Source organism: Sebastes umbrosus, chromosome 22, assembly GCF_015220745.1.
Source record: "Sebastes umbrosus isolate fSebUmb1 chromosome 22, fSebUmb1.pri, whole genome shotgun sequence".
NCBI classification, from domain to species: domain Eukaryota; kingdom Metazoa; phylum Chordata; class Actinopteri; order Perciformes; family Sebastidae; genus Sebastes; species Sebastes umbrosus.
In genome coordinates this window covers 10,572,298-10,586,923 of record NC_051290.1, presented here as the reverse complement: position 1 = coordinate 10,586,923, position 14,626 = coordinate 10,572,298, and the positions used below count along the sequence as shown (strand labels likewise).

Below are 14,626 nucleotides of genomic sequence, written 5' to 3'. Positions count from 1 at the left end.
CTTTTTTTCTCGTAAGGTTATGACTTTATTCTCGTAATATTATGACTATTTTACTTGAAATAGTATGACTTTATTCTCATTAAATTACAACTTTTTTTTCTTAATATTACGACTTTTCTTCTTGTAAAGCTATGACTTTATTCTTGTAATATTACGTTTATTGTTCTCGTAAAGTCATGACTTTATTCTCATAATATTACTTTTTTTCCCCTTGAAATAGTATGACTTTATTCTCATTAAATTACAACTTTTTTTTCGTAATATTATGACTTTATTCTCGAAATCTCTATAGATTTTTTTTCCCCTTCAATATGGCCCCTATAATACACCATCATAAGTCATTGAGTGGTTTATATTGAGAGAGAGTGATCCTCTGTTTGCAATAGACGATCTCTGCACGAATCAGACAGCGTGCTTAACTGTGACCGAGAGAGAGAGAGAGAGAGAGAGAGAGAGAGAGAGAGGAAAAGGCGTTTCCACGTTTCAGCAGCCAGCCGGTGACTGAGCAGAGCAGCAGAGCAGACGGACGGAGAGCGGAATCACGACCCTCCTCTTCTATTTCTCTCTTTTATTACCTGCAAACACCTGACTGACTGACTGACAGCTCGTCTCACCTGTGTCCCCTTCACGGCCCCTCCACCTCTGATGACACAGACTCAAATCCATCCCTGAAACCTGCAGAAAGTGACTAAAAGGATTGGACTTTTTCTTTCCTTCTCCTGCAGCACGTCTATCCTTCTCTCTGTCTCTCTCACAGAGCTGCAGCTTTCTGTGACATCCAGGGGAGATTATCTTCCTGCAGACTCCCTCATCTCTCTCTCCTCTGTCTCCTGTCTGTAGCTGACTCATATCTGCTGAGCTTTGGGGTGAGTACATCTCTGTTTTTTTAACTCTGCAAACCTCTTTCTTTCTTTTGGTGAGGCTATTTCTTTAAGACAAAACCATGCAGGGTGTAGTTCATGAATTGGACTGTGCTGCTCCTCCATTCATGGATATATAGGGATCATTTCTCTCCTTGCATACCATTACATGATGACTGTGTGTGAGTGTGAGAGACTGCTTCACAGTCAGCCTGTAAAATGTAGTTTTTCTGGCTTGTTTTGGCATCAAATAGGTCGAAAGTTGAGGGAATGGGGCGTTCATGGTCCTTATGGATATAAAGAAATGTATTTATTTTGTGGGTGAAATTCATTCTAACAGACATTTTGGACACTGGAAGTTTCTTCCTGTTATTTCCAAAATATTTGAGCAAACATTATATATATAGATAGATATATCTGTCTATCTATATATATAGATAGACAGATATATATATATAGATATAAATAAATAAATAAATAAAATTGAAAATAGAAGTGTTTTGTGGCCACATTTATCTAACAAGCCATGTGAAAATGTGCAACGCCTTGTTGACACGACTCATGTCATGAACTTGATGGTTAAGTGGCTCGAGTTAGTATCTCGTTCCCTCGAGTTAGGTATCTCGTTCCTTCGAGTTAGGTATCTCGTTCCATCTCGTTCCCTCGAGTTAGTAACTCGTTCCCTCGAGTTAGGTATCTCGTTCCCTCGAGTTAGTATCTCGTTCCTTCGAGTTAGGTATCTCGTTCCATCTCGTTCCCTCGAGTTAGTATCTCATTCCTTCGAGTTAGTATCTCGTTCCTTCGAGTTAGGTAACTCGTTCCCTCGAGTTAGTATCTCGTTCCTTCGAGTTAGGTAACTCGTTCCCTCGAGTTAGTATCTCGTTCCTTCGAGTTAGTATCTCGTTCCCTCGAGTTAGGTAACTTGTTCCTTCAAGTTAGGTAACTTGTTCCTTCAAGTTAGGTAACTCGTTCCCTCAAGTTAGGTATCTCGTTCCCTCGAATTAGTATCTCGTTCCCTCGAGTTAGGTAACTCGTTCCCTCGAGTTAGGTATCTCGTTCCCGCGAGTTAGTATCTCGTTCCCTCGAGTTAGTATCTCGTTCCCTCGAGTTAGGTATCTCGTTCCCGCGAGTTAGTATCTCGTTCCTTCGAGTTAGGTATCTCGTTCCCTCGAGTTAGTATCTCGTTCCCTCGAGTTAGTATCTCGTTCCTTCGAGTTAGGTATCTCGTTCCCTCGAGTTAGGTAACTTGTTCCTTCAAGTTAGGTATCTCGTTCCCTCGAGTTAGTATCTCGTTCCCTCGAGTTAGGTAACTCGTTCCCTCGAGTTAGGTATCTCGTTCCCGCGAGTTAGGTATCTGGCATCAAATAGGTCGAAAGTTGAGGAAACGGGGCGTTCATGGTCCTTATGGATATAGAAATGTACACATTTATTTTGTGGGTGAAATTCATTCTAAAAGACAAATTTGGACACTGGAAGTTTCTTCCTGTTATTTCCAAAATATTTGAGCAAAAATTATATATATAAATAAATAAAATTGAAAATAGAAGTGTTTTGTGATGGCCACTTCTTTATCTTAACAAGCCATGTGAAAATGTGCAACACCTTGTTGACACGACTCATGTCATGAACTTGACTGTTATAAGTGGCAAGTTGGGGAATTTCCCATTTCCCAAGAGGGCTTTTAACACACCATTGATTAGACTAATTGGATTGGGTTTTAGTGTCTGCTGGAGGCGTTCATGGATCCAATGTCCTTTTCATTACTTCCCAGCCAAATATTCCCATAATGCTCCCCCGTTCATTGGCACTTGATTTAGTGATGTTATCATATATCGAATTGAATAAGTTACATCATTTTATATATAATATTTATATATATGTTGTCTCTGATGCTTTAACTGGGTCATATATCTTGTATTTCATTTGATTATCAGGAATGTTCTGCCTCTAAACCCACACAAAACTCAGTCAGAGGCGATAATAAACTGCTGGCGACCACCTGTGACGGTCCCGGATGGCTGTGTGTGTGTGTGTTTGCGTGAGTGTGTGTGTGTGTGTGTGTGTGAGCGGATGGGGAAGGGGAAGGGGAAGGGGTGGGTCTTTTATGAATGGATGTGTCTGGCCTGCCTGTATGTGTTGGGAGTGGTGGGGGCGACTGACTAGCACTCCTCTCCCTCACCATTAGCTGGTTTATATCACCTATTATCCCTCTTTGTCTGTTTTAATCCCCTGATGGTGTTATAAAAGTATTCCTATTATATTTTTTGCTTTTTTAGGCCAGTTGTTTTTGCTCCGACTCAATGTAGAATATAAAACGTAGAAATGCATTAAAGGGATAGTTTGAGTTAATCCAGTACCAGTGGTATGGTATCTTCACTCTAGCTTTAATACTGAGCCCGCTACCACCTCTGAAAGACAGAATAGTGGCTGTCGGATTTTGGAGAGGTTAGCGCAAGTTTGGAGCGTTATTTAACTTCCTTCCTGATGTATTTATTTGGAAAAATCTAAACTAATACATTTAAATATGTAAATGTATGTATTTAAATTGTGAAGTTGTATCCGCGCGGAACCTCCGCTGTTTTGTACTTCCTCGCTGCGGCCAGCTGTGGTTTGTATCGGTTGACGGATACGGATATGATGTCACGTGACTACAACAATGAAAGCGGTACCTTTTTTTTTTACCTCCGTCTAGACTCAAATGAAGAAAATATATCGATTCTGGCATTAAAAAAAAATCTATTTCAAAATCGTAAAAAAAAAAAAAATTGCGATACATAACTCAATAGATTTTTTTTTTTTCCGACCCTACTATTTTCAGCGTCCTCTTGCATTCTGACCCCATGTGACACACACATACAGTACATCCATCCACATACTGCACACAATTACTTCAGTGTGTGATACAGCATGACAGCTGTCAGTTCATTTCCTGTGAGGCTGCATTCCACTCATAGCATCCCTTTTTTACAAGCTGCTGAACGAACCCCAGTACAGCAGGATAGAGTCAACTTTATTTTTTTGGAACAGTAACTGCTGTAGTAGTGGTGGTAAATTCTAGTCAAGGTTAGAGTCTTTTTGTAAAGCGATAGCAACAGTAAAGCGTCTCTGTAATCCTGAATTGAATCTGTAGTTTTGCAGGTTTATGAGGACCTTTTTGAGAAGTGTGGATTTCCTAGAAAGGGCTGTCTGAGGGTTTTAAGGATGTTTTAAGGGGTTTAGCATGTAGCTGTGGTCAGGAGCTACAGGGTCCTCACAATTATACAAGTACAAATATGTGTGTGTGTGTGTGTGTGTGCCTTGACTCAGCTTTTTGGGAGCCGGTCTCCTCTCTGATACATATCGATCCGTCTTCTCGGACAAAGAAAAAAAAAAAGTGGTCAGCGCAGCAGAACTGTGCTTCCTCTCTCGGGTTCACTTCCTCTCAGTGTGCGTCGGCGGTGTCGGTTGTCCCCCCGCCGCCGCCAGGGGAATGTTTGTGGTTGGCTGTTTACAGGCGCTGAGTCAAACACAGTTTTCGGGAAGATCAGCGTTAAACTGGTGTAACTTGACGCAATGAAAACAAAAGAAAAACATGTCAGGTTTTTTTTTTTTTTTTTTTGGCATGGACTTTCATGACTCTCCCTTGTCAGCGAGCTGTTTATTATCACACATTCCAGACAACAGAATAGACGTCCCAATAACCATAATAAACCAATTGTAGCATCTGTTTTCAACATGTTAATATGCAAGGAAGAACATATCTTCACTTGAAAACTGAAACCTATAAATTCACTCAAGTTTGCCCAAAATGTGAAAGTCCTGTGTTGTCACTTCTGCAACCGCAGGAAATGGGGAATGGAAACTTTGATCAGACTAAACTGGACTGTCCGACATCTGATCTATTTCCATTTGGTATGATCATCACAGATTAGTCAGGGTGGGAAAAACCAGCATTGCAGTGTGTGGCTAACTGACTTCATCTTTCAAAAATAGGGCTGGGTAATACGACCTAAAAATATCTTTATATCCCATAATGAAGCAGGGCTAAGACATGATTTTTATGCTGCGTTCACAGCAAATGCAAATTTTTGCCTTGCATTAATTGCAAGAGTTTGACTGAAATAACCACTATTGCTGCTTTGTACATGTTGTGGAAGTCCAAAACGTCGGAAAATAAGTCGCCGGCATGTCTTGGTTCATAACATCATCCGGCGGCGAGCTGTTGTTTTGGTGACGGATACAGAACGGATATGACGCCACGTTACTCAGACTACCACATTGAAGGCTGTAACTTCCTGTTACCTCCGTATAGACTCAAATGAAGCAAATATCTCGACTGGCATTAAGAAAATCAATTTCAAAATTGTTAAAAAATAATTGATTTTTTTTTCACACCCCTAGTATCTAGCAAGCCACACGTCGCTACTGCGGTACGAACCCAAAATAAACAGGTTGTGCTGTGATTTAATTGCAATAAATGGATTAAAAGGATGCTGAAATAACTAAATCGTGTGTAAAAAGTCTGATTTCATGCTTTGTCAGGTATATACAGATATATATATTTTGTATTACTGTTAGGATTGAGGATTTGCTACACGGCTGCATTGTTGTCAGTGTAGAAAAGTCTCTGAAAAAGCCTTTTTGTCATCATGAGACCCCGGCTAACCTCCACTGCATCCTCACTGACAGGCCGACATTGGATATCTAATAAAGCCCAGTATCAGCCTGAACTGACAACAAAGCACGTCAACGCAGCACACTGGGTAATTAAGATCACGTCATGCTGAAAACCGAACAGAAACGTGTGTGGTGTCAAAGTAAGGACTCGGATGTCGTGAAAACAACCCGTGTTTTTCAGCCTCGCTGTCACTCTGAAAGGATCCACTTCCTGCAGCAGTGGATCCTCTGACATGCCTCCTGGTACACAGAGGGGACAAATATGTCACTGTCAGACTACCCCGGCCTTTTGTTTCCCACAACCCCCTGCTGCGCGTTTGTTTACTTTCACCATATGTGTGCCGGGCTCTCAGGAAGCTTTGAGTTACGGAGGGTCAGCGCCGTTATGCCGCGTTACATCACTGCCTGTAGTGTGCGCTACGGCCGCCCGTTTGCTTCGCCCTCCGCTGCCGCCCAATTTCCTCAGGTCTGTTATCCATTTACAGATTAAACTGTTTGAGCAGATGCCACCTTCTAACTCAACAGTAACATTTCTCTGAAAGTAAACAGTACACATGTTCTAGACATGCAACAAGCAAAAGAATTTGCATTGTTATCCTGCAGCCCAGAACAGATGCAAAGCTTGAGGTGATGCAGGGAACATTGACATTATGTAACTAGAAGGGCTGTTCCCATGAGTGAAACATCATGGGTGTATCCGCCCCGTGATTCTGATCCGCTCTAAAATGCAATGGGATCTTCCTTGGCTCATGCTACACCCTTCCACCAAGTTTCATGAAACTCGGGCCAGTAGTTTTTCCGTAATCCTGCTGACAATCAGACAAACAAACCAACAAACAAACCAAACCGAAAACATAACCTTCTTGGCGGAGGTAACAATCTTTCTTTCTATTAATATTGAAACTGTATATAAGAAGTGGATGTAGACACGGTGACGTCACCCATTGGTTTGTAGACTGCCGTTTTGAAGCCTCGAGTTCAGATTTTTGGCCGTCGCCATCTCGTTTTTTTACAACCAGAAGTGACATGAAAGGGTGGAGATATAGTAAGTACAACTGAACTCTAAATAAGACATTTTAGAACTGCAACGGTTGGTCGACAAATCCATTAGTTTATCGTCAAAAAAAATAATCCGCAACTATTTTCCTAATCGTTAAAATAATTTGTAATGCAAAAATGTGCAGATAATATGGAGATTACCTGCTTCTCTCTGTTTTATATCCTATTAAACTGACTGTCTTTGGGTTTTGGACTGACTAAACAAGACATTTATAGGCAGATTAATCTACTGTAGAAAATAATCTGCAAATTAATCGATAATGAAAATAATCGTTAGTTATTACCTAAGTCTTTTTTTAGGCGACCAAACTGTTACAATTCACTTTCATTAACTGAAAACACACTGTGAAAGGGTTAAAGCTGTAAGTCAAAAACACGGACAACTCCCAACTACCAACGCCGTGGTAGCAACCTGCCAATCAAAAGGTAGCCACGCCCTAAATCATACCCTGCTTTATGGTCTATTTGACTCTAAATGGGACCATAATTTACTAAATGAACATCACGCTGTATTGAAGAAGACTTGAAACTAGCGATTGAGAACATAAACTGATGTTTACAATGTTTACTGAGGTAATAAATCAAGTGAGAAGTAGGCTCATTTTCTCATAGACTTCTAGACAATCCGACTTCTTTTTGCAGCCAGAGGAGTCGCCCCTGCTGGCTATTAGAAAGAATGCAAGTTTAAGGCACTTTGGTTCACTTTTCAGACTCGCAGGTTGCCCACCGGATAGGGCAGTATATCCATATGAATAAATACGTAAAAATACATAATTGCCTCAAAGACTTTGACTCCACCTGGATTTGAAAAGGGCTGCCACCTAAACTTCAGTGATATGAATCATCAGTTGAGAAGCCCTTGAGCTAAACCTCATTTGTCAGTCAAATCACTGCACTTGTATCATTGTACGCAGAGCCATGCAGTGTTGCAGCATAGCAGGTTATAAACTTGTACAAATGTGATAGTCGACGGAGGGCAGCACAACAAAAAGTTGAGTATTTGTTCTAAACTCTGAGCTGGCTTGGAGGAAAAATCTGATTCAGGTACAGCCCTAATACTCACAACTGTATATCAGATGAAACCGAAGAGGAAACCTAAGCCTGATAACTCCGTCTCAGTCACCGGGGTCACAGGAAGTGATACTGAGAACAGTGACAAAGTAAGACTGGGCCCCGGAGTGAAACCAGCACCCGGAGCTATAAGCTCACCGCCCCTACTTGTTTTTCTAAATGTCTATAACAAACACCGTGTGTTGTGTTGTGCTCCCTCAGAGCACTGCATGCTGTGCTCGTCAGCAAACAGGAAGCAATGCCTTAAAGGGGAAGTCCGCATTTCCAGTTACATCACCGGTTATAATCAATTTTTCATTCACTGTCACAGATTTCTTATTATTGCCTGTCTGTTGCTAGGGCAACAGCTTTGGTCCGAGTTTACTTCCCGTCAGCTACTGCATTAACAAAAAAGGTCTGTATTGTAGATACCACACAGATGGTCCTATAGGTGGGTTTTATCATCCAAATCCATATGAATATGTACCATTTAATTTGCAGGTTAGGGTAACATTTGCATTTTGGGACATAAAACCGCAAACTTAAACTACTCAGTCCAGCACTCGGGACTAGGCAGGCATGATGGGAAATGTGGGCCGTCCTTGTTGCTACGATACTCAGGGCACTTCCTAGCAGCTAGCAGACTTAAGTTAGTTAGTTAGTTAGTTAGTTAGTGAGTTAGTTACGTTTCCTTACTCCTAGCTCTCTTGAATTTCAGCCTACATGCACGTTTTTTTAAGCTCAACATTGTTGAATCAGAGCAGCTGTCATTTTCAAACAATCATGACAACAAAACAGTATTTTTGTAGATTACAGCACACTTGTAATGCACTGCAGAAGGATTTATGTGTTGTTTTTGTAATGATTTTGTTCTGAGTTGGGTCACGCAGATACTGGTTTTGAAAAGATGCAGCTTTTTATATTGTAGACTGTTGTAGTCTAATTTTTGAAACACTTTCTAAATAAAAAAAAAAGGGGAGTTCAGTTCTCTTTTTAAAGAAGAATTTGAAAGTGTAAATGACAGTTGTCAGGGCATTAAACCAATGATCTGTCGATCTTTGCAAATCAAGACTCCGTCGTCTAACAATGGGTTTAAATCGAAAGTCAAATCGAATCGTGGATTTACAGAATCATGACACCCCTATTAAATTAGCATCAAAAACCAGGTATATGTTATTTGGAAGAGGAAATGAGCAGCTGGTCACAATTTCTCTTTTAACCTGAAGGAGAGATTTACCTTGTTAACTGTGTTTGCATACGTGAAGCATGTGCAATGATTTATTTTCAATTCCCCCAATGCCAAAAAGGTTAAGCCATCCTCTCTCTGCCTGCAGCCACATGGACACATAAAAAAAACAACAACACATATTTAATCCCTTCGGCAGCGACTGCTTGGTTGCGTGGTCGGTCGGTCAGTTGCCGTGCTACAAGTGACGCCTACACCAGCAAAAAAGCTGCTTTTATTTAATGCTTGCCTCCACTTTTATGGCTGTTTATCTGCTCTGTGTTGTAATTGAATCCATGCAAATATATCACGCTGCAGAGTTTTTATATTTCCCTTTTTTTGGGGCATCAGCAGGGTATAGTGAGAGGATGTAAATAGGTACTAGTTAGCGTGGGTTATATGCAAAACTGGAGTGATTCTGTTTATTTTATGGACGGAGGGAGGTGTTGTACGCTTTAACACAACTGTGGAAGTCTTTCATAACCCAATCTGTGTGACTGGCAGTGTTTCACAGTGGCCAGAATAATGGATGAAGTGATCCACACACACACACATGCAGCACACCTAAGCCTACACAGACGGACAGAGCCACACAAACAGCAACAGTGCAGATGGGCTGCAGCGCACACATGCACAAACACGTGAATACACACACTGTTTTTCCCTCTGTTTTACATGCACACACACACACACACACATGCATACACACTTTGATTCAGGCCATTCTGTCTTCGTCCGTGTGCATAATCTACTCCGCCGCTCGACTCCGAAATGAAACGCCTCAGTGGGTCTGATTGGATTTGATAGAAGAGTTGATTCGATTGAAGCAAGAGGTGAGGGAGTTCTGCAGTGTGTGTGTGTGTGCGGTTCAGGTGTTACAGGATATTCTGTCAACGGTCACCTCAGAGATGTTGACTCTGTTTCTGCCTCGCTCACATCGGTTTTAATCATCAAATTGACTGTGAAAAAAGTCCCTAGTGAATCCAACTGTTTTTTTACCCAGCGTGTACATTAGTGTAAAACACCAAACTCTCCGTCACTTCCTGGGTTAGGGTAGGAAACAAAACAAAATGCTGAATGTACTGTAGTCAACTGCTCAGCGAAAGCCCTCGAGTCCCCCCTCGGTGCTGTCTGTCGAGCTGATGCATTTCACATGCTCTTCTCATCTACATCTGCACACAAAAGCACAAGTCACGATTACTTTACCATCCCGGTCAGCCTCCTGCAGTAACTTCCACACAGCCATTTGTTTCCAGTAATTTCACTAAGCTAGGAAAACGAACCTACACGGTGCATTCGGGTGCTTGTGGATAGTGATGTCACGATACCAGAAAATTACAGGACAGTGCTTGCTCTCAAAAGGGTTAAAGGGGACATATCATAAAAAAAAAACCTTACTTTTTCAGTGCTTGTGCACATACATTTGGGTATCTGGAGTAAAATAAAACAACTCCGTCAGTTTTTTGTGGGCTGCCTAGGTCAGAAAACATGTGATTCAACAAGCCGTTCAGAATTGACTCCCCCTTCCTATGTCACATCAGGCTCATTAGAATGTACCGTCCACAACTTGAGAACTACCTTTGCAAAAGTGAGCCATATTTTTTATCACAAGCTAATCACAGGCGCTAAAACGGAGCGTTTCAGACAGAGGGTGAATACAGGTATATTCAGACAGACCGTATGAGAAAAATAAAGTGTTTTTTGACCATTAAAGCATGTAGACATGTTTAAGTAGAAACCCCAAACACAAGTATGAACCTGAAAATTAGCATAGTATGTCCCCTTTAAAATGCAATTATTTCTATTAAGAAAAAGTAAAACTAAAAATGAACTGCAATAACCCTGGTGTGTGAGTGTGTGTGGCACACGGCTAACTTTTGGGCCCGTTTTTGTTTTTGTCATGCGACAGACGAGGACTCAGCCTGTGGCGCCGTGGAGAAGCTGGCATTGCCCGTCGGGGGTCTGGTGTGTTTGCGCTTCTTCATCTGCTCTTTGGATGATGAAGGATATTTGTGTGTGTGTGATTTAGAAGCTCGTGGCGTGGGTGGAGAGTACGGGTCTATAACAGTTGCTCTGATGAGCCATGAGTGCCTTGATGAGACACTTAGTGGTGTTGCTGAGGTGATTCAGAGTGGTCGTTTTTTTTTTTGTGGCACCCTGAATTAGACCAAATATTGTCCTTTTGTACTTCATGAAAGACCGTTTGATGGGAGATTTTGGGGTTGGTGTAGTCATTTTCGGGAATAACCAGCTGGTGAAATCCATGTTTGAGCTTTACATTTTCTTTTACACCTTTTTTTCTGGTATTTCCTGATGTTTGTTTTTCCTCCACACAGCTGTCTCAGCATCCATGTCATCCATCTCAAAAAGGAAGTATGCCTTTTTCTGCCTTAATGGTATTACCTCCATCCACTCTTCAAGTGTGTTCATGTACTGTATGTGTGGTTGAAAAAGCCTCGGGAATCAGGTTAACCTCCGCCGCCACTGAGATGAAAAATTCACAAAGTACACGCACACACACATGTACCTCCTCTCCGCTCAGACTGATAAAATGCGATGCAGGCGTCAAACTTGCTCTGTGCATGTTGTTTATGTAACCCTCTGGGGACCTATGTACCCACCTAGTGCTCGTGGTATTGCAGCTTGCACTAATGCATTGTACTGTTAGACAGAGGCCCGGTTAGAAGCTTTAATGGAATACTTTTTCACCGAGTTTTTTGGAGAGACTAAAACCGAGGTGGGCAGCGAGCAGCCCACAAGCCACATCTGCCCTTGTCTTTGTTTGATTTCACTCTGTTCCCATTATATCTCTTTCTTTCTTTGCAGTATTCAATGTTTGGAACATTTTCTCTAAATCATCTAAAATGACATTTTTCGCAATCCATGAGGAAATCGTCTTAAAAAACGACTTTAGCCTGCCGTGCTTTGTGAGTAAAGTCGGGTTTAAAAGATGAAATCGTTAAAGAATAGAGTGCTCCAGGGATGACGTATTTTTGTAGGCAGACCAGAAAGTTAGCATCACCCTGGTTCCCTCAACAAAAATCCAATGGGATTTTTCCATTGGGTTTTGGATTATTGCAGAAAAGAAGCTCATGTTTATGATGCTTACATCTTTTGTTCAGCAAGATAATCTTCACAAACCACTTTTTTTAAGTGTAAATGCAATCGCCAGAAGTAAAAAGCAAACGTTAGGCTATAAACGGACTCCACCACGGTCGCATGAGCGCGAGTATACACAGATGACGTTTAGTAGTCTCATGTTAGCAATCGCCTTTTTAAAGACAAATAAAGGCTTCAAAATTCACGAGTTGGATATTTACTGACATATTTAGAATAGATATAGATATTTATAACTAAAGCTTAAAGGCAAGCACACAATTTAGGAATGTAAATACTGCATTTGCTCTTGTCTGCTCTAATAGATTTGTCTGGACAAGAGGTGGAATGGCAGTAAAATATTGTTGTGTGTTTGCATGTAGCAACATTCAGTAATACCGGTAAGTTATAATAATTTTAGGTCAATGAGGGTTAATGTGGAATATTACACTACGTCTCACCCAATAGATGAAATTAAAGCCACTATCTGGAGAATTTGTTTGCGATTGTAGCATCTTTTACAATGGTGATGGCATATGTTGTGTTTTATTTGATTGTACCACTAGGGGGTGGTTATAAATTAAAATTTTAATTCAATTTAATTTAATTTGTTTTTATGAATTTCATTTAATTGTGGAATTTATTTATTTTAATTTAATGCTGCACATAATGACTTTAATTTCCCAAGAAAGCCAACTTGTAGCAACTATAGTAAAGAGTTATTTTTTTTAATTTGCTTTCATTTGTGTGAAATAACATGTTCATTAAATTAATTAAATTAAATTAGCTGAATTAATAAAAAAAACACAATTTAAATTTTAATTTAATTTAATTGTGGAACTTATTTATTTTATTTTAATTCTACACAGTGACTTTAATTTCCCAAGAAAGTGAACTTGTTACAACCATATTGACGTTTTTTCATTTACTAGCAAATGCCATGATGACATTTGTGTGAAATAACTAGCTTATAAATAAATAGCTACCCAATTACTTACCTAATAATATCTAGCTAAACTTGCATTATATAAAATTGACTAAAAGTGTCAGTAAATCAGTTTCAAGACAGAAGCAGCTCAGAATATATTAACATTTCCAGTTAATTGTTCATGGCTGTTTCCTAACAGCGTGAAAGCCTCCTGCGGTCCACGCCAAGCAGCTCAATACTGGAGTACGCTAACTGACTCACACTCTACTGTATGTGCACTCCATTATTACAAAAAAAAACTCTTAGTCATCACAGCGCTGCGCTGTGTCTCACATTGTCCACAGTCTCTTGGTGTTGCTTTAGACGAGGTCTGGACAGACAGGGAATTATCGAGCGGGAAAGTCAATTTTTACCTCAGCATTAACAGGAAAAGGCAGAAATAATGAAAGCATCTTCACAATGAGGAAATGAAAAGCCATGTTCCTTTTTTAAAGACGTCGCGCAGCATCTAGTCTCACATTAAGAGGACAACAAGGATGCATAATACGGCAAATTGATCTTTAATGGTTGTACTACATAAGCAGTAATTGAATCCAAGCAATAATGGTGATGAAGGTTACATCTCAGCCACACCGATAATTACTGTAAGAAGACAGAGCTGGGAGCTGTTTTGGTTGCTAAGGCAAGTGGTTCGGTAACCAAGGAGCTAATCTATCATGATGATAGCTATACTACGACTACATCTCGTAATAATTCAGTTCACATGTGTTGGTAATCATACGGTGAAAGAGCAGCAATATCCTCGAGGTTGTTCTCCACTGTAATTGTGGGCACTCTAGTGGCTGTGTAACTGCTCTTTATGTAACATTACTATGCATCTGAAAGAGGATGTTGTGTTCAGGATGTAAGACATTATGGTTTGGCATGATTTCGGTAGATATCCATGGTGCCCTGAGGATTGATTGAAATTTTCCCGGACCTTTCCTCTACTGCCACCAGCAGGTTAATCGTTTTTAAGTGAAATTTTTCCGCAACTATTGGATGGATTACCATGAGATTTTCATTCATGGTTTCCAGATGACGTATCCCACTGTCTTTGGTGATCCCCCTGACCTGGTTGATAGCATGGTGGTGGTTTGGAGTCAAACAACTGCCGGATGGATTGCCATGAAATTTGATATCCACGTTCCCCTCGGGATGAATTGCAACAACCTTGGTGATCCCTTTGCTAAACATCTAGCGCCATTATCGGGTCCAAATTTTCGATTTGTCCATTACTTTGGTTTATGATGAAATACCTGCAAAACAAATTACATATCCATCAGCTTCAGCTGAGGACACACCAAGCTGACATCAAAGAACTAGAGGCGACGATGGTCACCAGTTGCGTCGACTGACGTCGCCTTTGTCTCGGCCAAGAAGTTGCACTCGAACACACCACGAAGACTAGCCAGCAGACGGCCGACTACCACGTACGTTCTGCACCTGCATGAGAGGAAATAACTCTCCACACCAGCAGGTCTCGGTAGTCTGAGGACTGCGGATATACAAGCCGTTGTTATGATACAGACAGGAAATAAAGCGGCGTCTATCGACCATTTTCACCCCAATCTCACTCACCACTTAGCTTCATTCCAGATGGCCATGTTGTTGTGAAAATATCCGTGTATTGGAATGATCAGATGAGCTGAAGATGAAAATGAAAAGAGCCTTCAGTGTTTTTCCCTCTTGACTTTACTCGTTGGCTCGCTC

General features: G+C 40.8%; 1 protein-coding gene across 1 annotated transcript in view; it reads left to right on the top strand.

The window, feature by feature from the left end:
• Positions 1 to 470: 470 nt before the first annotated feature.
• Positions 471 to 14,626, top strand: part of LOC119481290 (astrocytic phosphoprotein PEA-15) — a 54,942-nt gene continuing 40,786 nt past the window's right edge. Inside the window, exon 1 of the mRNA XM_037758068.1 lies at positions 471 to 866. The gene's annotated coding sequence lies outside the window, so the exon portion shown is untranslated. The remainder of the gene's footprint in view (positions 867 to 14,626) is intronic.